Source organism: Pelobates fuscus, chromosome 2 (genome assembly GCF_036172605.1).
Source record: "Pelobates fuscus isolate aPelFus1 chromosome 2, aPelFus1.pri, whole genome shotgun sequence".
Lineage (NCBI taxonomy): Eukaryota > Metazoa > Chordata > Amphibia > Anura > Pelobatidae > Pelobates > Pelobates fuscus.
The window spans coordinates 16,362,394-16,388,297 of NC_086318.1; the positions used below are offsets into that span (position 1 = coordinate 16,362,394).

At 43.1% G+C, this 25,904-nt stretch overlaps 25 non-coding genes across 25 annotated transcripts; all 25 read left to right on the plus strand.

Annotated features, from left to right (window-relative positions):
* Nucleotides 1-195: 195 nt before the first annotated feature.
* Nucleotides 196-268, plus strand: TRNAV-CAC (transfer RNA valine (anticodon CAC)). The gene has a single exon. It is a non-coding gene; the product is annotated as a tRNA-Val (tRNA).
* A 294-nt stretch (nucleotides 269-562) lies between these two features.
* TRNAV-AAC (transfer RNA valine (anticodon AAC)) lies at nucleotides 563-635 on the plus strand. The gene has a single exon. It is a non-coding gene; the product is annotated as a tRNA-Val (tRNA).
* A 1,454-nt stretch (nucleotides 636-2,089) lies between these two features.
* Nucleotides 2,090-2,162, plus strand: TRNAV-CAC (transfer RNA valine (anticodon CAC)). The gene has a single exon. It is a non-coding gene; the product is annotated as a tRNA-Val (tRNA).
* A 299-nt stretch (nucleotides 2,163-2,461) lies between these two features.
* TRNAV-AAC (transfer RNA valine (anticodon AAC)) lies at nucleotides 2,462-2,534 on the plus strand. The gene has a single exon. It is a non-coding gene; the product is annotated as a tRNA-Val (tRNA).
* A 1,394-nt stretch (nucleotides 2,535-3,928) lies between these two features.
* TRNAV-AAC (transfer RNA valine (anticodon AAC)) lies at nucleotides 3,929-4,001 on the plus strand. The gene has a single exon. It is a non-coding gene; the product is annotated as a tRNA-Val (tRNA).
* Nucleotides 4,002-5,394: 1,393 nt separating this feature from the next.
* TRNAV-AAC (transfer RNA valine (anticodon AAC)) lies at nucleotides 5,395-5,467 on the plus strand. The gene has a single exon. It is a non-coding gene; the product is annotated as a tRNA-Val (tRNA).
* A 1,394-nt stretch (nucleotides 5,468-6,861) lies between these two features.
* Nucleotides 6,862-6,934, plus strand: TRNAV-AAC (transfer RNA valine (anticodon AAC)). Its single transcript has one exon. It is a non-coding gene; the product is annotated as a tRNA-Val (tRNA).
* A 1,050-nt stretch (nucleotides 6,935-7,984) lies between these two features.
* Nucleotides 7,985-8,057, plus strand: TRNAV-AAC (transfer RNA valine (anticodon AAC)). The gene has a single exon. It is a non-coding gene; the product is annotated as a tRNA-Val (tRNA).
* Nucleotides 8,058-9,478: 1,421 nt separating this feature from the next.
* Nucleotides 9,479-9,551, plus strand: TRNAV-CAC (transfer RNA valine (anticodon CAC)). The gene has a single exon. It is a non-coding gene; the product is annotated as a tRNA-Val (tRNA).
* A 299-nt stretch (nucleotides 9,552-9,850) lies between these two features.
* Nucleotides 9,851-9,922, plus strand: TRNAV-AAC (transfer RNA valine (anticodon AAC)). The gene has a single exon. It is a non-coding gene; the product is annotated as a tRNA-Val (tRNA).
* A 1,051-nt stretch (nucleotides 9,923-10,973) lies between these two features.
* Nucleotides 10,974-11,046, plus strand: TRNAV-CAC (transfer RNA valine (anticodon CAC)). The gene has a single exon. It is a non-coding gene; the product is annotated as a tRNA-Val (tRNA).
* Nucleotides 11,047-11,345: 299 nt separating this feature from the next.
* Nucleotides 11,346-11,418, plus strand: TRNAV-AAC (transfer RNA valine (anticodon AAC)). The gene has a single exon. It is a non-coding gene; the product is annotated as a tRNA-Val (tRNA).
* Nucleotides 11,419-12,464: 1,046 nt separating this feature from the next.
* On the plus strand, nucleotides 12,465-12,537 carry TRNAV-CAC (transfer RNA valine (anticodon CAC)). The gene has a single exon. It is a non-coding gene; the product is annotated as a tRNA-Val (tRNA).
* A 299-nt stretch (nucleotides 12,538-12,836) lies between these two features.
* Nucleotides 12,837-12,909, plus strand: TRNAV-AAC (transfer RNA valine (anticodon AAC)). The gene has a single exon. It is a non-coding gene; the product is annotated as a tRNA-Val (tRNA).
* A 1,050-nt stretch (nucleotides 12,910-13,959) lies between these two features.
* TRNAV-CAC (transfer RNA valine (anticodon CAC)) lies at nucleotides 13,960-14,032 on the plus strand. Its single transcript has one exon. It is a non-coding gene; the product is annotated as a tRNA-Val (tRNA).
* A 299-nt stretch (nucleotides 14,033-14,331) lies between these two features.
* Nucleotides 14,332-14,404, plus strand: TRNAV-AAC (transfer RNA valine (anticodon AAC)). Its single transcript has one exon. It is a non-coding gene; the product is annotated as a tRNA-Val (tRNA).
* A 1,049-nt stretch (nucleotides 14,405-15,453) lies between these two features.
* TRNAV-CAC (transfer RNA valine (anticodon CAC)) lies at nucleotides 15,454-15,526 on the plus strand. The gene has a single exon. It is a non-coding gene; the product is annotated as a tRNA-Val (tRNA).
* A 299-nt stretch (nucleotides 15,527-15,825) lies between these two features.
* Nucleotides 15,826-15,898, plus strand: TRNAV-AAC (transfer RNA valine (anticodon AAC)). Its single transcript has one exon. It is a non-coding gene; the product is annotated as a tRNA-Val (tRNA).
* Nucleotides 15,899-17,727: 1,829 nt separating this feature from the next.
* TRNAV-AAC (transfer RNA valine (anticodon AAC)) lies at nucleotides 17,728-17,800 on the plus strand. The gene has a single exon. It is a non-coding gene; the product is annotated as a tRNA-Val (tRNA).
* Nucleotides 17,801-19,850: 2,050 nt separating this feature from the next.
* TRNAV-CAC (transfer RNA valine (anticodon CAC)) lies at nucleotides 19,851-19,923 on the plus strand. Its single transcript has one exon. It is a non-coding gene; the product is annotated as a tRNA-Val (tRNA).
* A 299-nt stretch (nucleotides 19,924-20,222) lies between these two features.
* On the plus strand, nucleotides 20,223-20,294 carry TRNAV-AAC (transfer RNA valine (anticodon AAC)). The gene has a single exon. It is a non-coding gene; the product is annotated as a tRNA-Val (tRNA).
* Nucleotides 20,295-21,343: 1,049 nt separating this feature from the next.
* TRNAV-CAC (transfer RNA valine (anticodon CAC)) lies at nucleotides 21,344-21,416 on the plus strand. The gene has a single exon. It is a non-coding gene; the product is annotated as a tRNA-Val (tRNA).
* A 299-nt stretch (nucleotides 21,417-21,715) lies between these two features.
* Nucleotides 21,716-21,788, plus strand: TRNAV-AAC (transfer RNA valine (anticodon AAC)). Its single transcript has one exon. It is a non-coding gene; the product is annotated as a tRNA-Val (tRNA).
* Nucleotides 21,789-22,838: 1,050 nt separating this feature from the next.
* TRNAV-CAC (transfer RNA valine (anticodon CAC)) lies at nucleotides 22,839-22,911 on the plus strand. Its single transcript has one exon. It is a non-coding gene; the product is annotated as a tRNA-Val (tRNA).
* Nucleotides 22,912-23,210: 299 nt separating this feature from the next.
* TRNAV-AAC (transfer RNA valine (anticodon AAC)) lies at nucleotides 23,211-23,283 on the plus strand. Its single transcript has one exon. It is a non-coding gene; the product is annotated as a tRNA-Val (tRNA).
* Nucleotides 23,284-25,904: the final 2,621 nt, after the last annotated feature.

Genomic DNA, 25,904 nt, shown 5'->3' on the forward strand with positions numbered 1-25,904 from the left:
TGTGTGTAGGTTTGGAAATGATTGACTGGACAGATCAAACTTTTGCCAAGAATACAATTTCACATCAACAGACTGTTTTCTTCTTCTATGTATGTTGAAGGAAATAGGCATTTGAATCTGGGGACTTTTTAAATACGATGGGTATGCAGCAAACACATTCCCCCAATTTTCCTGCGCAAAGTCGGCATTGTGGCAGTTTCTGTAGTGTAGTGGTTATCACGTTCGCCTCACACGCGAAAGGTCCCAGGTTCGAAACCTGGCAGAAACATTATTTAATTTTTGCTAAATCTGCCGACGTTGTAAGACTTCTGAATTGGAAATGCACCTGCTTGACTATGAATCCAAAAATCACGTATACTCGGCAAGACGTAAGCGATCTGTTAGCTGAATAAAGTGGTTTCCAAAAACCTGAAGCTAATGTTGTCTGAGAAAAAGCTGAATTGCACTCATTAAATCAGCATGCGCCATGTGCAAATACCGAATGCAAGACAGCATTTTCTGTCTTGCATTCAGTGCTTGCACATGGCGCATGCTACTCCGGTCTCAACAGGGCTATGCTGTAGTTTCTGTAGTGTAGTGGTTATCACGTTCGCCTAACACGCGAAAGGTCCCCGGTTCGAAACCGGGCAGAAACTTTGCTTTTGTTCCGTTTTGGATTCCTTTTTGTTAGAATGCGGCTTTTCGAAGTCTCTTTGCAAATTTCAAGTGCATCTGTTCTTTTTGTCATATTCCCTACAATGGGAGAAGGGTTTTGTGCAAAAATCACCGTCGACAAAAGCAAAACTCATGCTCGCTGTACTTTCAGAGATGGATTTTCTACTAAAAATGCAAGAAAATCATGTTTACTCACATGAGCGATCAGCTTGCTGAATAGAGTTGTGGCGAAAGTGACCTCGCCACTGGTTTTTGGAGAGGAATATTTGCCAACCTTTTGCTCTGTGACTATGGCCCCTTTTAATTTGTTTTGGCTGAGAGACCCTATTTGTGGCCATTGGGACTTTAGACAATGGTTCTTCGAACTCCCGAACAGTCGACGTGGCCGCCATTCGACATTGGAACACGCGGTGGCGGCCATCTTGTTCTTATTGACTTAAACCACGAATAGAGTTCAAGGGGACTTTGCCGCGAATGCCCTGGAGCTATTTTCGGCATGAAAACCTCGTGGTTCCCGGTCGGTCCTCCAGCGGCACTTAGCCGCCAATCTATGGAACTGTTTTGGGCATGAAATCCCGGGTTCGCCTGGGCAAAATTATGACTTCTATGAAATTTCTGAACCTCTGGTCTGATCTGGGTGATTTTCGGATATGTCGCTCACCCAGATCAGAACTGTCGGGTGATGTAACATTTATTTGGATATGTTGTGTTTTGGGCCACTTATGGTACTTTAGAAAAATGTGCGTTTTTTTTTTTCTGCCTGGGGATAATTAAGTTAATGCATTAACTGCCTTAATTATATCACAGGCAGAGGGGAGGGATAGTTTGCTGTATGTGTGTAGGTTTGGAAATGATTGACTGGACAGATCAAACTTTTGCCAAGAATACAATTTCACATCAACAGACTGTTTTCTTCTTCTATGTATGTTGAAGGAAATAGGCATTTGAATCTGGGGACTTTTTAAATACGATGGGTATGCAGCAAACACATTCCCCCAATTTTCCTGCGCAAAGTCGGCATTGTGCCAGTTTCTGTAGTGTAGATTTTCGGATATGTCGCTCACCCAGATCAGAACTGTCGGGTGATGTAACATTTATGTGGATATGTTGTGTTTTGGGCCACTTATGGTACTTTAGAAAAATGTGCGTTTTTTTATTTTTTTCTGCCTGGGGATAATTAAGTTAATGCATTAACTGCCTTAATTATATCACAGGCAGAGGGGAGGGATTGTTTACTGTATGTGTGTAGGTTTGGAAATGATTGACTGGACAGATCAAACTTTTGCCAAGAATACAATTTCACATCAACAGACTGTTTTCTTCTTCTATGTATGTTGAAGGAAATAGGCATTTGAATCTGGGGACTTTTTAAATATGATGGGTATGCAGCAAACACATTCCCCCAATTTTCCTGCGCAAAGTCGGCATTGTGGCAGTTTCTGTAGTGTAGTGGTTATCACGTTCGCCTCACACGCGAAAGGTCCCAGGTTCGAAACCTGGCAGAAACATTATTTAATTTTTGCTCAATCTGCTGACGTTAGAAGTCTTCTGAATTGGAAATGCACCTGCTTGACTATGAATCCAAAAATCACGTATACTCGGCAAGACGTAAGCGATCTGTTAGCTGAATAAAGTGGTTTCCAAAAACCTGAAGCTAATGTTGTCTGAGAAAAAGCTGAATTGCACTCATTAAATCAGCATGCGCCATGTGCAAGTACCGAATGCAAGACAGCATTTTCTGTCTTGCATTCAGTACTTGCACATGGCGCATGCTACTCCGGTCTCAACAAGGATGTGCACAGCTGTAGTTTCTGTAGTGTCGTGGTTATTACGTTCGCCTAACACGCGAAAGGTCCCCGGTTCGAAACCGGGCAGAAACATTGCTTTCGTTCTGTTTTGGATTCCTTTTTGTTAGAATGCGGCCTTCCGAAGTCTCTTTGCAAATTTCAAGTGCATCTGTTCTTTTTGTCATATTCCCTACAATGAGAGAAGGGTTTTGTGCAAAAATCACCGTCGACAAAAGCAAAACTCATGCTCGCTGTACTTTCAGAGATGGATTTTCTACTAAAATTGCAAGAAAATCATGTTTACTCACATGAGCGACCAGCTTGCTGAATAGAGTTGTGGCGAAAGTGACCTCGCCACTGGTTTTTGGAGAGGAATATTTGCCAACCTTTTGCTCTGTGACTATGGCCCCTTTTAATTTGTTTTGGCTGAGAGACCCTATTTGTGGCCATTGGGACTTTAGACAATGGTTCTTCGAACTCCCGAACAGTCGACGTGGCCGCCATTCGACATTGGAACACGCGGTGGCGGCCATCTTGTTCGCATTGACTTAAACCACGAATAGACTTCAAGGGGACTTTGCCGCGAATGCCCTGGAGCTATTTTCGGCATGAAAACGTCGCGGTTCCCGGTCGGTCCTCCAGCGGTACTTAGCCGCCAATCTATGGAACTGTTTTGGGCATGAAATCCCGGGTTCGCCTGGGCAAAATTATGACTTCTTTGAAATTTCTGAACCCCTGATCTGATCTGGGTGATTTTCGGATATGTCTCTCACCCAGATCAGAGCTGTCGGGTGATGTAACATTTATGGGGATATGTTGTGTTTTGGGCCACTTATGGTACTTTAGAAAAATGTGCGTTTTTTTTTTTTTCTGCCTGGGGATAATTAAGTTAATGCATTAACTGCCTTAATTATATCACAGGCAGAGGGGAGGGATTGTTTACTGTATGTGTGTAGGTTTGGAAATGATTGACTGGACAGATCAAACTTTTGCCAAGAATACAATTTCACATCAACAGACTGTTTTCTTCTTCTATGTATGTTGAAGGAAATAGGCATTTGAATCTGGGGACTTTTTAAATACGATGGGTATGCAGCAAACACATTCCCCCAATTTTCCTGCGCAAAGTCGGCATTGTGGCAGTTTCTGTAGTGTAGTGGTTATCACGTTCGAATCCTGGCAGAAACATTATTTAATTTTTGCTAAATCTGCTGAATTTAGAAGTCTTCTGAATTGGAAATGCACCTGCTTGACTATGAATCCAAAAATCACGTATACTCGGCAAGACGTAAGCGATCTGTTAGCTGAATAAAGTGGTTTCCAAAAACCTGAAGCTAATGTTGTCTGAGAAAAAGCTGAATTGCACTCATTAAATCAGCATGCGCCATGTGCAAGTACCGAATGCAAGACAGCATTTTCTGTCTTGCATTCAGTGCTTGCACATGGCGCATGCTACTCCGGTCTCGACAGGGATGTGCACAGCTGTAGTTTCTGTAGTGTAGTGGTTATCACGTTCGCCTAACACACGAAAGGTCCCCGGTTCGAAACCGGGCAGAAACATTGCTTTCGTTTTGTTTTGGATTCCTTTTTGTTAGAATGCGGCTTTTCGAAGTCTCTTTGCAAATTTCAAGTGCATCTGTTCTTTTTTCATATTCCCTACAATGAGAGAAGGGTTTTGTGCAAAAATCACCGTCGACAAAAGAAAAACTCATGCTCGCTGTACTTTCAGAGATGGATTTTCTACTAAAAATGCAAGAAAATCATGTTTACTCACATGAGCGATCAGCTTGCTGAATAGAGTTGTGGCGAAAGTGACCTCGCCACTGGTTTTTGGAGAGGAATATTTGCCAACCTTTTGCTCTGTGACTATGGCCCCTTTTAATTTGTTTTGGCTGAGAGACCCTATTTGTGGCCATTGGGACTTTAGACAATGGTTCTTCGAACTCCCGAACAGTCGACGTGGCCGCCATTCGACATTGGAACACGCGGTGGCGGCCATCTTGTTCGCATTGACTTAAACCACGAATAGACTTCAAGGGGACTTTGCCGCGAATGCCCTGGAGCTATTTTCGGCATGAAAACGTCGCGGTTCCCGGTCGGTCCTCCAGCGGTACTTAGCCGCCAATCTATGGAACTGTTTTGGGCATGAAATCCTGGGTTCGCCTGGGCAAAATTATGACTTCTATGAAATTTCTGAACCCCTGATCTGATCTGGGTGATTTTCGGATATGTCTCTCACCCAGATCAGAGCTGTCGGGTGATGTAACATTTATGGGGATATGTTGTGTTTTGGGCCACTTATGGTACTTTAGAAAAATGTGCGTTTTTTATTTTTTCTGCCTGGGGATAATTAAGTTAATGCATTAACTGCCTTAATTATATCACAGGCAGAGGGGAGGGGTTGTTTACTGTATGTGTGTAGGTTTGGAAATGATTGACTGGACAGATCAAACTTTTGCCAAGAATACAATTTCACATCAACAGACTGTTTTCTTCTTCTATGTATGTTGAAGGAAATAGGCATTTGAATCTGGGGACTTTTAAAATACGATGGGTATGCAGCAAACACATTCCCCCAATTTTCCTGCGCAAAGTCGGCATTGTGGCAGTTTCTGTAGTGTAGTGGTTATCACGTTCGAAACCTGGCAGAAACATTATTTAATTTTTGCTAAATCTGCTGACGTTAGAAGTCTTCTGAATTGGAAATGCACCTGCTTGACTATGAATCCAAAAATCACGCATACTCGGCAAGACGTAAGCGATCTGTTAGCTGAATAAAGTGGTTTCCAAAAACCTGAAGCTAATGTTGTCTGAGAAAAAGCTGAATTGCACTCATTAAATCAGCATGCGCCATGTGCAAGTACCGAATGCAAGACAGCATTTTCTGTCTTGCATTCAGTGCTCGCACATGGCGCATGCTACTCCGGTCTCGAAAGGGATGTGCACAGCTGTAGTTTCTGTAGTGTAGTGGTTATCACGTTCGCCTAACACGCGAAAGGTCCCCGGTTCGAAACCGGGCAGAAACATTGCTTTCGTTTCGTTTTGGATTCCTTTTTGTTAGAATGCGGCTTTTCGAAGTCTCTTTGCAAATTTCAAGTGCATCTGTTCTTTTTGTCATATTCCCTACAATGAGAGAAGGGTTTTGTGCAAAAATCACCGTCGACAAAAGCAAAACTCATGCTCGCTGTACTTTCAGAGATGGATTTTCTACTAAAAATGCAAGAAAATCATGTTTACTCACATGAGCGACCAGCTTGCTGAATAGAGTTGTGGCGAAAGTGACCTCGCCACTGGTTTTTGGAGAGGAATATTTGCCAACCTTTTGCTCTGTGACTATGGCCCCTTTTAATTTGTTTTGGCTGAGAGACCCTATTTGTGGCCATTGGGACTTTAGACAATGGTTCTTCGAACTCCCGAACAGTCGACGTGGCCGCCATTCGACATTGGAACACGCGGTGGCGGCCATCTTGTTCGCATTGACTTAAACCACGAATAGACTTCAAGGGGACTTTGCCGCGAATGCCCTGGAGATATTTTCGGCATGAAAACATCGCGGTTCCCGGTCGGTCCTCCAGTGGTACTTAGCCGCCAATCTATGGAACTGTTTTGGGCATGAAATCCCGGGTTCGCCTGGGCAAAATTATGACTTCTATGAAATTTCTGAACCCCTGATCTGATCTGGGTGATTTTCGGATATGTCTCTCACCCAGATCAGAGCTGTCGGGTGATGTAACATTTATGGGGATATGTTGTGTTTTGGGCCACTTATGGTACTTTAGAAAAATGTGCGTTTTTTATTTTTTCTGCCTGGGGATAATTAAGTTAATGCATTAACTGCCTTAATTATATCACAGGCAGAGGGGAGGGGTTGTTTACTGTATGTGTGTAGGTTTGGAAATGATTGACTGGACAGATCAAACTTTTGCCAAGAATACAATTTCACATCAACAGACTGTTTTCTTCTTCTATGTATGTTGAAGGAAATAGGCATTTGAATCTGGGGACTTTTTAAATACGATGGGTATGCAGCAAACACATTCCCCCAATTTTCCTGCGCAAAGTCGGCATTGTGGCAGTTTCTGTAGTGTAGTGGTTATCACGTTCGAAACCTGGCAGAAACATTATTTAATTTTTGCTAAATCTGCTGACGTTAGAAGTCTTCTGAATTGGAAATGCACCTGCTTGACTATGAATCCAAAAATCACGCATACTCGGCAAGACGTAAGCGATCTGTTAGCTGAATAAAGTGGTTTCCAAAAACCTGAAGCTAATGTTGTCTGAGAAAAAGCTGAATTGAACTCATTAAATCAGCATGCGCCATGTGCAAGTACCGAATGCAAGACAGCATTTTCTGTCTTGCATTCAGTGCTTGCACATGGCGCATGCTACTCCGTTCTCAACAGGGATGTGCACAGCTGTAGTTTCTGTAGTGTAGTGGTTATCACGTTCGCCTAACACGCGAAAGGTCCCCGGTTCGAAACCGTGCAGAAACATTGCTTTCGTTCCATTTTGGATTCCTTTTTGTTAGAATGCGGCTTTTCAAAGTCTCTTTGCAAATTTCAAGTGCATCTGTTCTTTTTGTCATATTCCCTACAATGGGAGAAGGGTTTTGTGCAAAAATCACCGTCGACAAAAGCAAAACTCATGCTCGCTGTACTTTCAGAGATGGATTTTCTACTAAAAATGCAAGAAAATCATGTTTACTCACATGAGCGATCAGCTTGCTGAATAGAGTTGTGGCGAAAGTGACCTTGCCACTGGTTTTTGGAGAGGAATATTTGCCAACCTTTTGCTCTGTGACTATGGCCCCTTTTAATTTGTTTTGGCTGAGAGACCCTATTTGTGGCCATTGGGACTTTAGACAATGGTTCTTCGAACTCCCGAACAGTCGACGTGGCCGCCATTCGACATTGGAACACGCGTTGGCGGCCATCTTGTTCGCATTGACTTAAACCACGAATAGACTTCAAGGGGACTTTGCCGCGAATGCACTGGAGCTATTTTCGGCATGAAAACCTCGCGGTTCCAGGTCGGTCCTCCAGCGGCACTTAGCCGCCAATCTATGGAACTGTTTTGGGCATGAAATCCCGGGTTCGCCTGGGCAAAATTATGACTTCTATGAAAATTCTGAACCCCTGATCTGATCTGGGTGATTTTCGGATCTGTCGCTCACCCAGATCAGAGCTGTCGGGTGATGTAACATTTATGGGGATATGTTGTGTTTTGGGCCACTTATGGTACTTTAGAAAAATGTGCGTTTTTTATTTTTTTCTGCCTGGGGATAATTAAGTTAATGCATTAACTGCCTTAATTATATCACAGGCAGAGGGGAGGGATTGTTTGCTGTATGTGTGTAGGTTTGGAAATGATTGACTGGACAGATCAAACTTTTGCCAAGAATACAATTTCACATCAACAGACTGTTTTCTTCTTCTATGTATTTTGAAGGAAATAGGCATTTGAATCTGGGGACTTTTTAAATACGATGGGTATGCAGCAAACACATTCCCCCAATTTTCCTGCGCAAAGTCTGCATTGTGGCAGTTTCTGTAGTGTAGTGGTTATCACGTTCGCCTAACACGCGAAAGGTCCCAGGTTTGAAACCTGGCAGTAACATTATTTAATTTTTGCTAAATCTGCTGGCGTTAGAAGTCTTCTGAATTGGAAATGCACTTGCTTGACTATGAATCCAAAAATCACGTATACTCGGCAAGACGTAAGCGATCTGTTAGCTGAATAAAGTGGTTTCCAAAAACCTGAAGCTAATGTTGTCTGAGAAAAAGCTGAATTGCACTCATTAAATCAGCATGCGCCATGTGCAAGTACCGAATGCAAGACAGCATTTTCTGTCTTGCATTCAGTGCTTGCACATGGCGCATGCTACTCCGGTCTCAACAGGGATGTGCACAGCTGTAGTTTCTGTAGTGTAGTGGTTATCATGTTCGCCTAACATGCGAAAGGTCCCCGGTTCGAAACCGGCAGAAACATTGCTTTCGTTCCGTTTTGGATTCCTTTTTGTTAGAATGCGGCTTTTCAAAGTCTCTTTGCAAATTTCAAGTGCATCTGTTCTTTTTGTCATGTTCCCTACAATGGGAGAAGGGTTTTGTGCAAAAATCACTGTCGACAAAAGCAAAACTCATGCTCGCTGTATTTTCAGAGATGGATTTTCTACTAAAAATGCAAGAAAATCATGTTTACTCACATGAGCGATCAGATTGCTGAATAGAGTTGTGGCGAAACTGACCTCGCCACTGGTTTTTGGAGAGGAATATTTGCCAACCTTTTGCTCTGTGACTATGGCCCCTTTTAATTTGTTTTGGCTGAGAGACCCTATTTGTGGCCATTGGGACTTTAGACAATGGTTCTTCGAACTCCCGAACAGTCGACGTGGCCGCCATTCGACATTGGAACACGCGTTGGCGGCCATCTTGTTCGCATTGACTTAAACCACGAATAGACTTCAAGGGGACTTTGCCGCGAATGCACTGGAGCTATTTTCGGCATGAAAACCTTGCGGTTCCAGGTCGGTCCTCCAGCGGCACTTAGCCGCCAATCTATGGAACTGTTTTGGGCATGAAATCCTGGGTTCGCCTGGGCAAAATTATGACTTCTATGAAATTTCTGAACCCCTGATCTGATCTGGGTGATTTTCGGATATGTCGCTCACCCAGATCAGATCTGTCGGGTGATGTAACATTTATGGGGATATGTTGTGTTTTGGGCCACTTATGGTACTTTAGAAAAATGTGCGTTTTTTATTTTTTTCTGCCTGGGGATAATTAAGTTAATGCATTAACTGCCTTAATTATATCACAGGCAGAGGGGAGTGATTGTTTACTGTATGTGTGTAGGTTTGGAAATGATTGACTGGACAGATCAAACTTTTGCCAAGAATACAATTTCACATCAACAGACTGTTTTCTTCTTCTATGTATGTTGAAGGAAATAGGCATTTGAATCTGGGGACTTTTTAAATACGATGGGTATGCAGCAAACACATTCCCCCAATTTTCCTGCGCCAATTCAGCATTGTGGCAGTTTCTGTAGTGTAGTGGTTATCACGTTCGCCTCACACGCGAAAGGTCCCAGGTTCGAAACCTGGCAGAAACATTATTTATTTTTTTCTAAATCTGCTGACGTTAGAAGTCTTCTGAATTGGAAATGCACCTGCTTGACTATGAATCCAAAAATCACGTATACTCGGCAAGACGTAAGCGATCTGTTAGCTGAATAAAGTTGTTTCCAAAAACCTGAAGCTAATGTTGTCTGAGAAAAAGCTGAATTGCACTCATTAAATCAGCATGCGCCATGTGCAAGTACCGAATGCAAGACAGCATTTTCTGTCTTGCATTCAGTGCTTGCACATGGCGCATGCTACTCCGGTCTCAACAGGGATGTGCACAGCTGTAGTTTCTGTAGTGTAGTGGTTATCACGTTCGCCTAACATGCGAAAGGTCCCCGGTTCGAAACCGGCAGAAACATTGCTTTCGTTCCGTTTTGGATTCCTTTTTGTTAGAATGCGGCTTTTCAAAGTCTCTTTGCAAATTTCAAGTGCATCTGTTCTTTTTGTCATGTTCCCTACAATGGGAGAAGGGTTTTGTGCAAAAATCACCGTCGACAAAAGCAAAACTCATGCTCGCTGTATTTTCAGAGATGGATTTTCTACTAAAAATGCAAGAAAATCATGTTTACTCACATGAGCGATCAGATTGCTGAATAGAGTTGTGGCGAAACTGACCTCGCCACTGGTTTTTGGAGAGGAATATTTGCCAACCTTTTGCTCTGTGACTATGGCCCCTTTTAATTTGTTTTGGCTGAGAGACCCTATTTGTGGCCATTGGGACTTTAGACAATGGTTCTTCGAACTCCCGAACAGTCGACGTGGCCGCCATTCGACATTGGAACACGCGTTGGCGGCCATCTTGTTCGCATTGACTTAAACCACGAATAGACTTCAAGGGGACTTTGCCGCGAATGCACTGGAGCTATTTTCGGCATGAAAACCTTGCGGTTCCAGGTCGGTCCTCCAGCGGCACTTAGCCGCCAATCTATGGAACTGTTTTGGGCATGAAATCCTGGGTTCGCCTGGGCAAAATTATGACTTCTATGAAATTTCTGAACCCCTGATCTGATCTGGGTGATTTTCGGATATGTCGCTCACCCAGATAAGAGCTGTCGGGTGATGTAACATTTATGGGGATATGTTGTGTTTTGGGCCACTTATGGTACTTTAGAAAAATGTGCGTTTTTAATTTTTTTCTGCCTGGGGTTAATTAAGTTAATGCATTAACTGCCTTAATTATATCACAGGCAGAGGGGAGGGATTGTTTGCTGTATGTGTGTAGGTTTGGAAATGATTGACTGGACAGATCAAACTTTTGCCAAGAATACAATTTCACATCAACAGACTGTTTTCTTCTTCTATGTATGTTGAAGGAAATAGGCATTTGAATCTGGGGACTTTTTAAATACGATGGGTATGCAGCATACACATTCCCCCAATCTTGCTGCTGCAAAGTCAGCATTGTGGCAGTTTCTGTAGTGTAGTGGTTATCACGTTCGCCTCACACGCGAAAAGTCCCAGGTTCGAAACCTGGCAGAAACATTATTTAATTTTTGCTAAATCTGCTGACGTTAGAAGTCTTCTGAATTGGAAATGCACCTGCTTGACTATGAATCCAAAAATCACGTATACTCGGCAAGACGTAAGCGATCTGTTAGCTGAATAAAGTGGTTTCCAAAAACCTGAAGCTAATGTTGTCTGAGAAAAAGCTGAATTGCACTCATTAAATCAGCATGCGCCATGTGCAAGTACCGAATGCAAGACAGCATTTTCTGTCTTGCATTCAGTGCTTGCACATGGCACATGCTACTCCGGTCTCAACATGGATCTGCACAGCTGTAGTTTCTGTAGTGTAGTGGTTATCACGTTCGCCTAACACGCGAAAGGTCCCCAGTTCGAAACCGGGCAGAAACATTGCTTTCATTCCGTTTTGGATTCCTTTTTGTTAGAATGCGGCTTTTCGAAGTCTCTTTGCAAATTTCAAGTGCATCTGTTCTTTTTGTCATATTCCCTACAATGGGAGAAGGGTTTTGTGCAAAAATCACCGTCGACAAAAGCAAAACTCATGCTCGCTGTATTTTCAGAGATGGATTTTCTACTAAAATGCAAGAAAATCATGTTTACTCACATGAGCGATCAGCTTGCTGAATAGAGTTGTGGCGAAACTGACCTCGCCACTGGTTTTTGGAGAGGAATATTTGCCAACCTTTTGCTCTGTGACTATGGCCCCTTTTAATTTGTTTTGGCTGAGAGACCCTATTTGTGGCCATTGGGACTTTAGACAATGGTTCTTCGAACTCCCGAACAGTCGACGTGGCCGCCATTCGACATTGGAACACGCGGTGGCGGCCATCTTGTTCGCATTGACTTAAACCACGAATAGACTTCAAGGGGACTTTGCCGCGAATGCCCTGGAGCTATTTTCGGCATGAAAACCTCGCGGTTCCAGGTCGGTCCTCCAGCGGCACTTAGCCGCCAATCTATGGAACTGTTTTGGGCATGAAATCCCGGGTTCGCCTGGGCAAAATTATGACTTCTATGAAATTTCTGAACCCCTGATCTGATCTGGGTGATTTTCGGATATGTCGCTCACCCAGATCAGAGCTGTCGGGTGATGTAACATTTATGGGGATATGTTGTGTTATGGGCCACTTATGTTACTTTAGAAAAATGTGCGTTTTTTTTTTTTTTTCTGCCTGGGGATAATTAAGTTAATGCATTAACTGCCTTAATTATATCACAGGCAGAGGGGAGGGATTGTTTACTGTATGTGTGTAGGTTTGGAAATGATTGACTGGACAGATCAAACTTTTGCCAAGAATACAATTTCACATCAACAGACTGTTTTCTTCTTCTATGTATGTTGAAGGAAATAGGCATTTGAATCTGGGGACTTTTTAAATACGATGGGTATGCAGCACATTCCCCCAATTTTCCTGCGCAAAGTTGGCATTGTGGCAGTTTATGTAGTGTAGTGGTTATCACGTTCGCCTCACACGCGAAAGGTCCCAGGTTCGAAACCTGGCAGAAACATTATTTAATTTTTGCTAAATCTGCTGACGTTAGAAGTCTTCTGAATTGGAAATGCACCTGCTTGACTATGAATCCAAAAATCACGTATACTCGGCAAGACGTAAGCGATCTGTTAGCTGAATAAAGTGGTTTGCAAAAACCTGAAGCTAATGTTGTCTGAGAAAAAGCTGAATTGCACTCATTAAATCAGCATGCGCCATGTGCAAGTACCGATTGCAAGACAGCATTTTCTGTCTTGCATTCAGTGCTTGCACATGGTGCATGCTACTCCGGTCTCAACAGGGATGTGCACAGCTGTAGTTTCTGTAGTGTAGTGGTTATCACGTTCGCCTAACATGCGAAAGGTCCCCGGTTCGAAACCGGGCAGAAACATTGCTTTTGTTCTGTTTTGGATTCCTTTTTGTTAGAATGCGGCTTTTCGAAGTCTCTTTGCAAATTTCAAGTGCATCTGTTCTTTTTGTCATATTCCCTACAATGGGAGAAGGGTTTTGTGCAAAAATCACCGTCGACAAAAGCAAAACTCATGCTCGCTGTATTTTCAGAGATGGATTTTCTACTAAAAATGCAAGAAAATCATGTTTACTCACATGAGCGATCAGCTTGCTGAATAGAGTTGTGGCGAAAGTGACCTCGCCACTGGTTTTTGGAGAGGAATATTTGCCAATCTTTTGCTCTGTGACTATGGCCCCTTTTAATTTGTTTTGGCTGAGAGACCCTATTTGTGGCCATTGGGACTTTAGACAATGGTTCTTCGAACTCCCGAACAGTCGACGTGGCCGCCATTCGACATTGGAACACGCGGTGGCGGCCATCTTGTTCGCATTGACTTAAACCACGAATAGACTTCAAGGGGACTTTGCCGCGAATGCCCTGGAGCTATTTTCGGCATGAAAACCTCGTGGTTCCAGGTCGGTCCTCCAGCGGCACTTAGCCGCCAATCTATGGAACTGTTTTGGGCATGAAATCCCGGGTTCGCCTGGGCAAAATTATGACTTCTATGAAATTTCTGAACCCCTGATCTGATCTGGGTGATTTTCGGATATGTCGCTCACCCAGAACAGAGCTGTCGGGTGATGTAACATTTATGGGGCTATGTTGTGTTTTGGGCCACTTATGGTACTTTAGAAAAATGTGCGTTTTTAATTTTCTTCTGCCTGGGGATAATTAAGTTAATGCATTAACTGCCTTAATTATATCACAGGCAGAGGGGAGGGATTATTTACTGTATGTGTGTAGGTTTGGAAATGATTGACTGGACAGATCAAACTTTTGCCAAGAATACAATTTCACATCAACAGACTGTTTTCTTCTTCTATGTATGTTGAAGGAAATAGGCATTTGAATCTGGGGACTTTTTAAATACGATGGGTATGCAGCAAACACATTCCCCTAATTTTCCTGTGCAAAGTCGGCATTGTGGCAGTTTCTGTAGTGTAGTGGTTATCACGTTCGCCTCACACGCGAAAGGTCCCAGGTTCGAAACCTGGCAGAAACATTATTTAATTTTTGCTCAATCTGCTGACGTTAGAAGTCTTCTGAATTGGAAATGCACCTGCTTGACTATGAATCCAAAAATCACGTATACTCGGCAAGACGTAAGCGATCTGTTAGCTGAATAAAGTGGTTTCCAAAAACCTGAAGCTAATGTTGTCTGAGAAAAAGCTGAATTGCACTCATTAAATCAGCATGCGCCATGTGCAAGAACCGAATGCAAGACAGCATTTTCTGTCTTGCATTCAGTGCTTGCACATGGCACATGCTACTCCGGTCTCAACATAGATCTGCACAGCTGTAGTTTCTGTAGTGTAGTGGTTATCACGTTTGCCTAACACGCGAAAGGTCCCCGGTTCGAAACCGGGCAGAAACATTGCTTTCATTCCGTTTTGGATTCCTTTTTGTTAGAATGCGGCTTTTCGAAGTCTCTTTGCAAATTTCAAGTGCATCTGTTCTTTTTGTCATATTCCCTACAATGGGAGAAGGGTTTTGTGCAAAAATCACCGTCGACAAAAGCAAAACTCATGCTCGCTGTATTTTCAGAGATGGATTTTCTACTAAAATGCAAGAAAATCATGTTTACTCACATGAGCGATCAGCTTTCTGAATAGAGTTGTGGCGAAACTGATCTCGCCACTGGTTTTTGGAGAGGAATATTTGCCAACCTTTTGCTCTGTGACTATGGCCCCTTTTAATTTGTTTTGGCTGAGAGACCCTATTTGTGGCCATTGGGACTTTAGACAATGGTTCTTCGAACTCCCGAACAGTCGACGTGGCCGCCATTCGACATTGGAACACGCGGTGGCGGCCATCTTGTTCGCATTGACTTAAACCAAGAATAGACTTCAAGGGGACTTTGCCGCGAATGCCCTGGAGCTATTTTCGGCATTAAAACCTCGCGGTTCCAGGTCGGTCCTCCAGCGGCACTTAGCCGCCAATCTATGGAACTGTTTTGGGCATGAAATCCCGGGTTCGCCTGGGCAAAATTATGACTTCTATGAAATTTCTGAACCCCTGATCTGATCTGGGTGATTTTCGGATATGTCGCTCACCCAGATCAGAGCTGTCGGGTGATGTAACATTTATGGGGATATGTTGTGTTATGGGCCACTTATGTTACTTTAGAAAAATGTGCGTTTTTTATTTTTTTCTGCCTGGGGATAATTAAGTTAATGCATTAACTGCCTTAATTATATCACAGGCAGAGGGGAGGGATTGTTTGCTGTATGTGTGTAGGTTTGGAAATGATTGACTGGACAGATCACACTTTTGCCAAGAATACAATTTCACATCAACAGACTGTTTTCTTCTTCTATGTATGTTGAAGGAAATAGGCATTTGAATCTGGGGACTTTTTAAATACGATGGGTATGCAGCAAACACATTCCCCCAATTTTCCTGTGCAAAGTCGGCATTGTGGCAGTTTCTGTAGTGTAGTGGTTATCATGTTCGCCTCACACGCGAAAGGTCCCTGGTTCGAAACCTGGCAGAAACATTATTTAATTTTTGCTAAATCTGCCGACGTTAGAAGTCTTCTGAATTGGAAATGCACCTGCTTGACTATGAATCCAAAAATCATGTATACTCGGCAAGACGTAAGCGATCTGTTAGCTGAATAAAGTGGTTTCCAAAAACCTGAAGCTAATGTTGTCTGAGAAAAAGCTGAATTGCACTCATTAAATCAGCATGCGCCATGTGCAAGTACCGAATGCAAGACAGCATTTTCTGTCTTGCATTCAGTGCTTGCACATGGCGCATGCTGCTCCAGTCTCAACATGGATCTGCACAGCTGTAGTTTCTGTAGTGTAGTGGTTATCACGTTCGCCTAACACGCGAAAGGTCCCCGGTTCGAAACCGGGCAGAAACATTGCTTTTGTTCTGTTTTGGATTCCTTTTTGTTAGAATGCGGCTTTTCGAAGTCTCTTTGCAAATTTCAAGTGCATCTGTTCTTTTTGTCATATTCCCTACAATGGGAGAAGGGTTTTGTGCAAAAATCACCGTCGACAAAAGCAAAACTCATGCTCGCTGTATTTTCAGAGATGGATTTTCTACTAAAAATGCAAGAAAATCATGTTTACTCACATGAGCGATCAGCTTGCTGAATAGAGTTGTGGCTAAACTGACCTCGCCTCTGGTGTTTGGAGAGGAATATTTGCCAACCTTTTGCTCTGTGACTATGGCCCCTTTTAATTTGTTTTGGCTGAGAGACCCTATTTGTGGCCATTGGGACTTTAGACAATGGTTCTTCGAACTCCCGAACAGTCGACGTGGCCGCCATTCGACATTGGAACACGCGGTGGCGGCCATCTTGTTCGCATTGACTTAAACCAAGAATAGACTTCAAGGGGACTTTGCCGCGAATGCCCTGGAGCTATTTTCGGCATGAAAACGTCGCGGTTCCCGGTCGGTCCTCCAGCGGTACTTAGCCGCCAATCTATGGAACTGTTTTGGGCATGAAATCCCGGGTTCGCTTGGGCAAAATTATGACTTCTATGAAATTTCTGAACCCCTGATCTGATCTGGGTGATTTTCGGATATGTCTCTCACCCAGATCAGAGCTGTCGGGTGATGTAACATTTATGGGGATATGTTGTGTTATGGGCCACTTATGTTACTTTAGAAAAATGTGCGTTTTTTATTTTTTTCTGCCTGGGGATAATTAAGTTAATGCATTAACTGCCTTAATTATATCACAGGCAGAGGGGAGGGATTGTTTGCTGTATGTGTGTAGGTTTGGAAATGATTGACTGGACAGATCAAACTTTTGCCAAGAATACAATTTCACATCAACAGACTGTTTTCTTCTTCTATGTATGTTGAAGGAAATAGGCATTTGAATCTGGGGACTTTTTAAATACGATGGGTATGCAGCAAACACATTCCCCCAATTTTCCTGCGCAAAGTCGGCATTGTGCCAGTTTCTGTAGTGTAGATTTTCGGATATGTCGCTCACCCAGATCAGAACTGTCGGGTGATGTAACATTTATGTGGATATGTTGTGTTTTGGGCCACTTATGGTACTTTAGAAAAATGTGCGTTTTTTTTTTTTTTTTCTGCCTGGGGATAATTAAGTTAATGCATTAACTGCCTTAATTATATCACAGGCAGAGGGGAGGGATTGTTTACTGTATGTGTGTAGGTTTGGAAATGATTGACTGGACAGATCAAACTTTTGCCAAGAATACAATTTCACATCAACAGACTGTTTTCTTCTTCTATGTATGTTGAAGGAAATAGGCATTTGAATCTGGGGACTTTTTAAATACGATGGGTATGCAGCAAACACATTCCCCCAATTTTCCTGCGCAAAGTCGGCATTGTGGCAGTTTCTGTAGTGTAGTGGTTATCACGTTCGCCCATACGCGAAAGGTCCCAGGTTCGAAACCTGGCAGAAACATTATTTAATTTTTGCTCAATCTGCTGACGTTAGAAGTCTTCTGAATTGGAAATGCACCTGCTTGACTATGAATCCAAAAATCACGTATACTCGGCAAGACGTAAGCGATCTGTTAGCTGAATAAAGTGGTTTCCAAAAACCTGAAGCTAATGTTGTCTGAGAAAAAGCTGAATTGCACTCATTAAATCAGCATGCGCCATGTGCAAGTACCGAATGCAAGACAGCATTTTCTGTCTTGCATTCAGTACTTGCACATGGCGCATGCTACTCCGGTCTCAACAAGGATGTGCACAGCTGTAGTTTCTGTAGTGTAGTGGTTATCACGTTCGCCTAACACGCGAAAGGTCCCCGGTTCGAAACCGGGCAGAAACATTGCTTTCGTTCTGTTTTGGATTCCTTTTTGTTAGAATGCGGCTTTTCGAAGTCTCTTTGCAAATTTCAAGTGCATCTGTTCTTTTTGTCATATTCCCTACAATGAGAGAAGGGTTTTGTGCAAAAATCACCGTCGACAAAAGCAAAACTCATGCTCGCTGTACTTTCAGAGATGGATTTTCTACTAAAAATGCAAGAAAATCATGTTTACTCACATGAGCGACCAGCTTGCTGAATAGAGTTGTGGCGAAAGTGACCTCGCCACTGGTTTTTGGAGAGGAATATTTGCCAACCTTTTGCTCTGTGACTATGGCCCCTTTTAATTTGTTTTGGCTGAGAGACCCTATTTGTGGCCATTGGGACTTTAGACAATGGTTCTTCGAACTCCCGAACAGTCGACGTGGCCGCCATTCGACATTGGAACACGCGGTGGCGGCCATCTTGTTCGCATTGACTTAAACCACGAATAGACTTCAAGGGGACTTTGCCGCGAATGCCCTGGAGCTATTTTCGGCATGAAAACGTCGCGGTTCCCGGTCGGTCCTCCAGCGGCACTTAGCCGCCAATCTATGGAACTGTTTTGGGCATGAAATCCCGGGTTCGCCTGGGCAAAATGATGACTTCTATGAAATTTCTGAACCCCTGATCTGATCTGCGTGATTTTCGGATATGTCGCTCACCCAGATCAGAACTGTCGGGTGATGTAACATTTATGTGGATATGTTGTGTTTTGGGCCACTTATGGTACTTTAGAAAAATGTGCGTTTTTTATTTTTTTCTGCCTGGGGATAATTAAGTTAATGCATTAACTGCCTTAATTATATCACAGGCAGAGGGGAGGGATTGTTTACTGTATGTGTGTAGGTTTGGAAATGATTGACTGGACAGATCAAACTTTTGCCAAGAATACAATTTCACATCAACAGACTGTTTTCTTCTTCTATGTATGTTGAAGGAAATAGGCATTTGAATCTGGGGACTTTTTAAATACGATGGGTATGCAGCAAACACATTCCCCCAATTTTCCTGCGCAAAGTCGGCATTGTGGCAGTTTCTTTAGTGTAGTGGTTATCACGTTCGCCTCACACGCGAAAGGTCCCAGGTTGAAACCTGGCAGAAACATTATGTAATTTTTGCTAAATCTGCTGGCGTTAGAAGTCTTCTGAATTGGAAATGCACCTGCTTGACTATGAATCCAAAAATCACGTATACTCGGCAAGACGTAAGCGATCTGTTAGCTGAATAAAGTGGTTTCCAAAAACCTGAAGCTAATGTTGTCTGAGAAAAAGCTGAATTGCACTCATTAAATCAGCATGCGCCATGTGCAAGTACAGAATGCAAGACAGCATTTTCTGTCCCATTGGGACTTTAGACAATGGTTCTTCGAACTCCCGAACAGTCGACGTGGCCGCCATTCGACATTGGAACACGCGGTGGCGGCCATCTTGTTCGCATTGACTTAAACCACGAATAGACTTCAAGGGGACTTTGCCGCGAATGCCCTGGAGCTATTTTCGGCATGAAAACCTTGCGGTTCCAGGTCGGTCCTCCAGCGGCACTTAGCCGCCAATCTATGGAACTGTTTTGGGCATGAAATCCCGGGTTCGCCTGGGCAAAATTATGACTTCTATGAAATTTCTGAACCCCTGATCTGATCTGGGTGATTTTCGGATATGTCGCTCACCCAGATCAGAGCTGTCGGGTGATGTAACATTTATGGGGATATGTTGTGTTTTGGGCCACTTATGGTACTTAAGAAAAATGTGCGGTTTTTATTTTTTTCTGCCTGGGGATAATTAAGTTAATGCATTAACTGCCTTAATTATATCACAGGCAGAGGGGAGGGATTGTTTACTGTATGTGTGTAGGTTTGGAAATGATTGACTGGACAGATCAAACTTTTGCCAAGAATACAATTTCACATCAACAGACTGTTTTCTTCTTCTATGTATGTTGAAGGAAATAGGCATTTGAATCTGGGGACTTTTTAAATACGATGGGTATGCAGCACATTCCCCCAATTTTCCTGCGCAAAGTTGGCATTGTGGCAGTTTATGTAGTGTAGTGGTTATCACGTTCGCCTCACACGCGAAAGGTCCCAGGTTCGAAACCTGGCAGAAACATTATTTAATTTTTGCTAAATCTGCTGACGTTAGAAGTCTTCTGAATTGGAAATGCACCTGCTTGACTATGAATCCAAAAATCACGTATACTCGGCAAGACGTAAGCGATCTGTTAGCTGAATAAAGTGGTTTGCAAAAACCTGAAGCTAATGTTGTCTGAGAAAAAGCTGAATTGCACTCATTAAATCAGCATGCGCCATGTGCAAGTACCGATTGCAAGACAGCATTTTCTGTCTTGCATTCAGTGCTTGCACATGGTGCATGCTACTCCGGTCTCAACAGGGATGTGCACAGCTGTAGTTTCTGTAGTGTAGTGGTTATCACGTTCGCCTAACATGCGAAAGGTCCCCGGTTCGAAACCGGCAGAAACATTGCTTTCGTTCCGTTTTGGATTCCTTTTTGTTAGAATGCGGCTTTTCAAAGTCTCTTTGCAAATTTCAAGTGCATCTGTTCTTTTTGTCATATTCCCTACAATGGGAGAAGGGTTTTGTGCAAAAATCACCGTCGACAACAGCAAAACTCATGCTCGCTGTACTTTCAGAGATGGATTTTCTACTAAAAATGCAAGAAAATCATGTTTACTCACATGAGCGATCAGCTTGCTGAATAGAGTTGTGGCGAAAGTGACCTCGCCACTGCTTTTTTGAGAGGAATATTTGCCAACGTTTTGCTCTGTGACTATGGCCCCTTTTAATTTGTTTTGGCTGAGAGACCCTATTTGTGGCCATTGTGACTTTAGACAATGGTTCTTCGAACTCCCGAATAGTCGACGTGGCCGCCATTCGACATTGGAACACGCGGTGGCGGCCATCTTGTTCGCATTGACTTAAACCACGAATAGACTTCAAGGGGACTTTGCCGCGAATGCCCTGGAGCTATTTTCGGCATGAAAACCTCGCGGTTCCAGGTCGGTCCTCCAGCGTCACTTAGCCGCCAATCTATGGAACTGTTTTGGGCATGAAATCCCGGGTTCGCCTGGGCAAAATTATGACTTCTTGAAATTTCTGAACCCCTGATCTGATCTGGGTGATTATCGGATATGTCGCTCACCCAGATCAGAGCTGTCGGGTGATGTAACATTTATGGGGATATGTTGTGTTTTGGGCCACTTATGGTACTTTAGAAAAATGTGCGTCTTTAATTTTTTTCTGCCTGGGGATAATTAAGTTAATGCATTAACTGCCTTAATTATATCACAGGCAGAGGGGAGGGATTGTTTACTGTATGTGTGTAGGTTTGGAAATGATTGACTGGACAGATCAAACTTTTGCCAAGAATACAATTTCACATCAACAGACTGTTTTCTTCTTCTATGTATGTTGAAGGAAATAGGCATTTGAATCTGAGGACTTTTTAAATACGATGGGTATGCAGCAAACACATTCCCCCAATCTTCCTGCGCAAAGTCAGCATTGTGGCAGTTTCTGTAGTGTAGTGGTTATCACGTTCGCCTCACACGCGAAAGGTCCCAGGTTCGAAACCTGGCAGAAACATTATGTAATTTTTGCTAAATCTGCTGACGTTAGAAGTCTTCTGAATTGGAAATGCACCTGCTTGACTATGAATCCAAAAATCACGTATACTCGGCAAGACGTAAGCGATCTGTTAGCTGAATAAAGTGGTTTCCAAAAACCTGAAGCTAATGTTGTCTGAGAAAAAGCTGAATTGCACTCATTAAATCAGCATGCGCCATGTGCAAGTACCGAATGCAAGACAGCATTTTCTGTCTTGCATTCAGTGCTTGCACATGGCGCATGCTACTCCGGTCTCAACATGGATCTGCACAGCTGTAGTTTCTGTAGTGTAGTGGTTATCACGTTCGCCTAACACGCGAAAGGTCCCCGGTTCGAAACCGGGCAGAAACATTGCTTTTGTTCTGTTTTGGATTCCTTTTTGTTAGAATGCGGCTTTTCGAAGTCTCTTTGCAAATTTCAAGTGCATCTGTTCTTTTTGTCATATTCCCTACAATGGGAGAAGGGTTTTGTGCAAAAATCACCGTCGACAAAAGCAAAACTCATGCTCGCTGTATTTTCAGAGATGGATTTTCTACTAAAAATGCAAGAAAATCATGTTTACTCACATGAGCGATCAGCTTGCTGAATAGAGTTGTGGCGAAACTGACCTCGCCACTGGTTTTTGGAGAGGAATATTTGCCAACCTTTTGCTCTGTGACTATGGCCCCTTTTAATTTGTTTTGGCTGAGAGACCCTATTTGTGGCCATTGGGACTTTAGACAATGGTTCTTCGAACTCCCGAACAGTCGACGTGGCCGCCATTCGACATTGGAACACGCGTTGGCGGCCATCTTGTTCGCATTGACTTAAACCACGAATAGACTTCAAGGGGACTTTGCCGCGAATGCACTGGAGCTATTTTCGGCATGAAAACCTCGCGGTTCCAGGTCGGTCCTCCAGCGGCACTTAGCCGCCAATCTATGGAACTGTTTTGGGCATGAAATCCTGGGTTCGCCTGGGCAAAATTATGACTTCTATGAAATTTCTGAACCCCTGATCTGATCTGGGTGATTTTCGGATATGTCGCTCACCCAGATCAGAGCTGTCGGGTGATGTAACATTTTTGGGGATATGTTGTGTTTTGGGCCACTTATGGTACTTTAGAAAAATGTGCGTTTTTTATTTTTTTCTGCCTGGGGATAATTAAGTTAATGCATTAACTGCCTTAATTATATCACAGGCAGAGGGGAGGGATTGTTTGCTGTATGTGTGTAGGTTTGGAAATGATTGACTGGACAGATCAAACTTTTGCCAAGAATACAATTTCACATCAACAGACTGTTTTCTTCTTCTATGTATGTTGAAGGAAATAGGCATTTGAATCTGGGGACTTTTTAAATACGATGGGTATGCAGCAAACACATTCCCCTAATTTTCCTGTGCAAAGTCGGCATTGTGGCAGTTTCTGTAGTGTAGTGGTTATCACGTTCGCCTCACACGCGAAAGGTCCCTGGTTCGAAACCTGGCAGAAACATTATTTAATTTTTGCTAAATCTGCCGACGTTAGAAGTCTTCTGAATTGGAAATGCACCTGCTTGACTATGAATCCAAAAATCACGTATACTCGGCAAGACGTAAGCGATCTGTTAGCTGAATAAAGTGGTTTCCAAAAACCTGAAGCTAATGTTGTCTGAGAAAAAGCTGAATTGCACTCATTAAATCAGCATGCGCCATGTGCAAGTACCGAATGCAAGACAGCATTTTCTGTCTTGCATTCAGTGCTTGCACATGGCGCATGCTGCTCCAGTCTCAACATGGATCTGCACAGCTGTAGTTTCTGTAGTGTAGTGGTTATCACGTTCGCCTAACACGCGAAAGGTCCCCGGTTCGAAACCGGGCAGAAACATTGCTTTTGTTCTGTTTTGGATTCCTTTTTGTTAGAATGCGGCTTTTCGAAGTCTCTTTGCAAATTTCAAGTGCATCTGTTCTTTTTGTTATATTCCCTACAATGGGAGAAGGGTTTTGTGCAAAAATCACCGTCGACAAAAGCAAAACTCATGCTCGCTGTATTTTCAGAGATGGATTTTCTACTAAAAATGCAAGAAAATCATGTTTACTCACATGAGCGATCAGCTTGCTGAATAGAGTTGTGGCTAAACTGACCTCGCCTCTGGTTTTTGGAGAGGAATATTTGCCAACCTTTTGCTCTGTGACTATGGCCCCTTTTAATTTGTTTTGGCTGAGAGACCCTATTTGTGGCCATTGGGACTTTAGACAATGGTTCTTCGAACTCCCGAACAGTCGACGTGGCCGCCATTCGACATTGGAACACGCGGTGGCGGCCATCTTGTTCGCATTGACTTAAACCACGAATAGACTTCAAGGGGACTTTGCCGCGAATGCACTGGAGCTATTTTCGGCATGAAAACCTCGCGGTTCCCGGTTGGTCCTCCAGCGGCACTTAGCCGCCAATCTATGGAACTGTTTTGGGCATGAAATCCCGGGTTCGCCTGGGCAAAATTATGACTTCTATGAAATTTCTGAACCCCTGATCTGATCTGGGTGATTTTCGGATATGTCGCTCACCCAGATCAGAACTGTCGGGTGATGTAACATTTATGGGGATATGTTGTGTTTTGGGCCACTTATGGTACTTTAGAAAAATGTGCGTTTTTTATTTTTTTCTGCCTGGGGATAATTAAGTTAATGCATTAACTGCCTTAATTATATCACAGGCAGAGGGGAGGGATTGTTTGCTGTATGTGTGTAGGTTTGGAAATGATTGACTGGACAGATCAAACTTTTGCCAAGAATACAATTTCACATCAACAGACTGTTTTCTTCTTCTATGTATGTTGAAGGAAATAGGCATTTGAATCTGGGGACTTTTTAAATACGATGGGTATGCAGCAAACACATTCCCACAATTTTCCTGCGCCAAGTTGGCATTGTGGCAGTTTCTGTAGTGTAGTGGTTATCATGTTCGCCTCACACGCGAAAGCTCCCAGGTTCGAAACCTGGCAGAAACATTATTTAATATTTGCTAAATCTGCTGACGTTAGAAGTCTTCTGAATTGGAAATGCACCTGCTTGACTATGAATCCAAAAATCACGTATACTCGGCAAGACGTAAGCGATCTGTTTGCTGAAACCGGGCAGAAACATTGCTTTCGTTCCGTTTTGGATTCCTTTTTGTTAGAATGCGGTTTTTCAAAGTCTCTTTGCAAATTTCAAGTGCATCTGTTCTTTTGTCATATTCCCTACAATGAGAGAAGGGTTTTGTGCAAAAATCACCGTTGACAAAAGCAAAACTCATGCTCGCTGTACTTTCAGAGATGGATTTCTACTAAAAATGCAAGAAAATCATGTTTACTCACATGAGCGATCAGCTTGCTGAAAAGAGTTGTGGCGAAAGTGACCTCGCCACTGGTTTTTGGAGAGGAATATTTGCCAACCTTTTGCTCTGTGACTATGGCCCCTTTTAATTTGTTTTGGCTGAGAGACCCTATTTGTGGCCATTGGGACTTTAGACAATGGTTCTTCGAACTCCCGAACAGTCGACGTGGCCGCCATTCGACATTGGAACACGTGGTGGCGGCCATCTTGTTCGCATTGACTTAAACCACAGATAGACTTCAAGGGGACTTTGCCGCGAATGCCCTGGAGCTATTTTCAGCATGAAAACCTTGTGGTTCCCGGTTTGTCCTCCAGCGGCACTTAGCCGCCAATCTATGGAACTGTTTTGGGCATGAAATCCCGGGTTCGCCTGGGCAAAATGATGACTTCTATGAAATTTCTGAACCCCTGATCTGATCTGGGTGATTTTCGGATATGTCGCTCACCCAGATCAGAACTGTCGGGTGATGTAACATTTATGTGGATATGTTGTGTTTTGGGCCACTTATGGTACTTTAGAAAAATGTGCGTTTTTTATTGTTTTCTGCCTGGGGATAATTAAGTTAATGCATTAACTGCCTTAATTATATCACAGGCAGAGGGGAGGGATTGTTTACTGTATGTGTGTAGGTTTGGAAATGATTGACTGGACAGATCAAACTTTTGCCAAGAATACAATTTCACATCAACAGACTGTTTTCTTCTTCTATGTATGTTGAAGGAAATAGGCATTTGAATCTGGGGACTTTTTAAATACGATGGGTATGCACCAAACACATTCCCCCAATTTTCCTGCGCAAAGTTGGCATTGTGGCAGTTTCTGTAGTGTAGTGGTTATCACGTTCGCCTCACACGCGAAAGGTCGGTTCGAAACCTGGCAGAAACATTATGTAATTTTTGCTAAATCTGCCGACGTTAGAAGTCTTCTGAATTGGAAATGCACCTGCTTGACTATGAATCCAAAAATCACGTATACTCGGCAAGACGTAAGCGATCTGTTAGCTGAATAAAGTGGTTTCCAAAAACCTGAAGCTAATGTTGTCTGAGAAAAAGCTGAATTGCACTCATTAAATCAGCATGCGCCATGTGCAAGTACCGAATGCAAGACAGCATTTTCTGTCTTGCATTCAG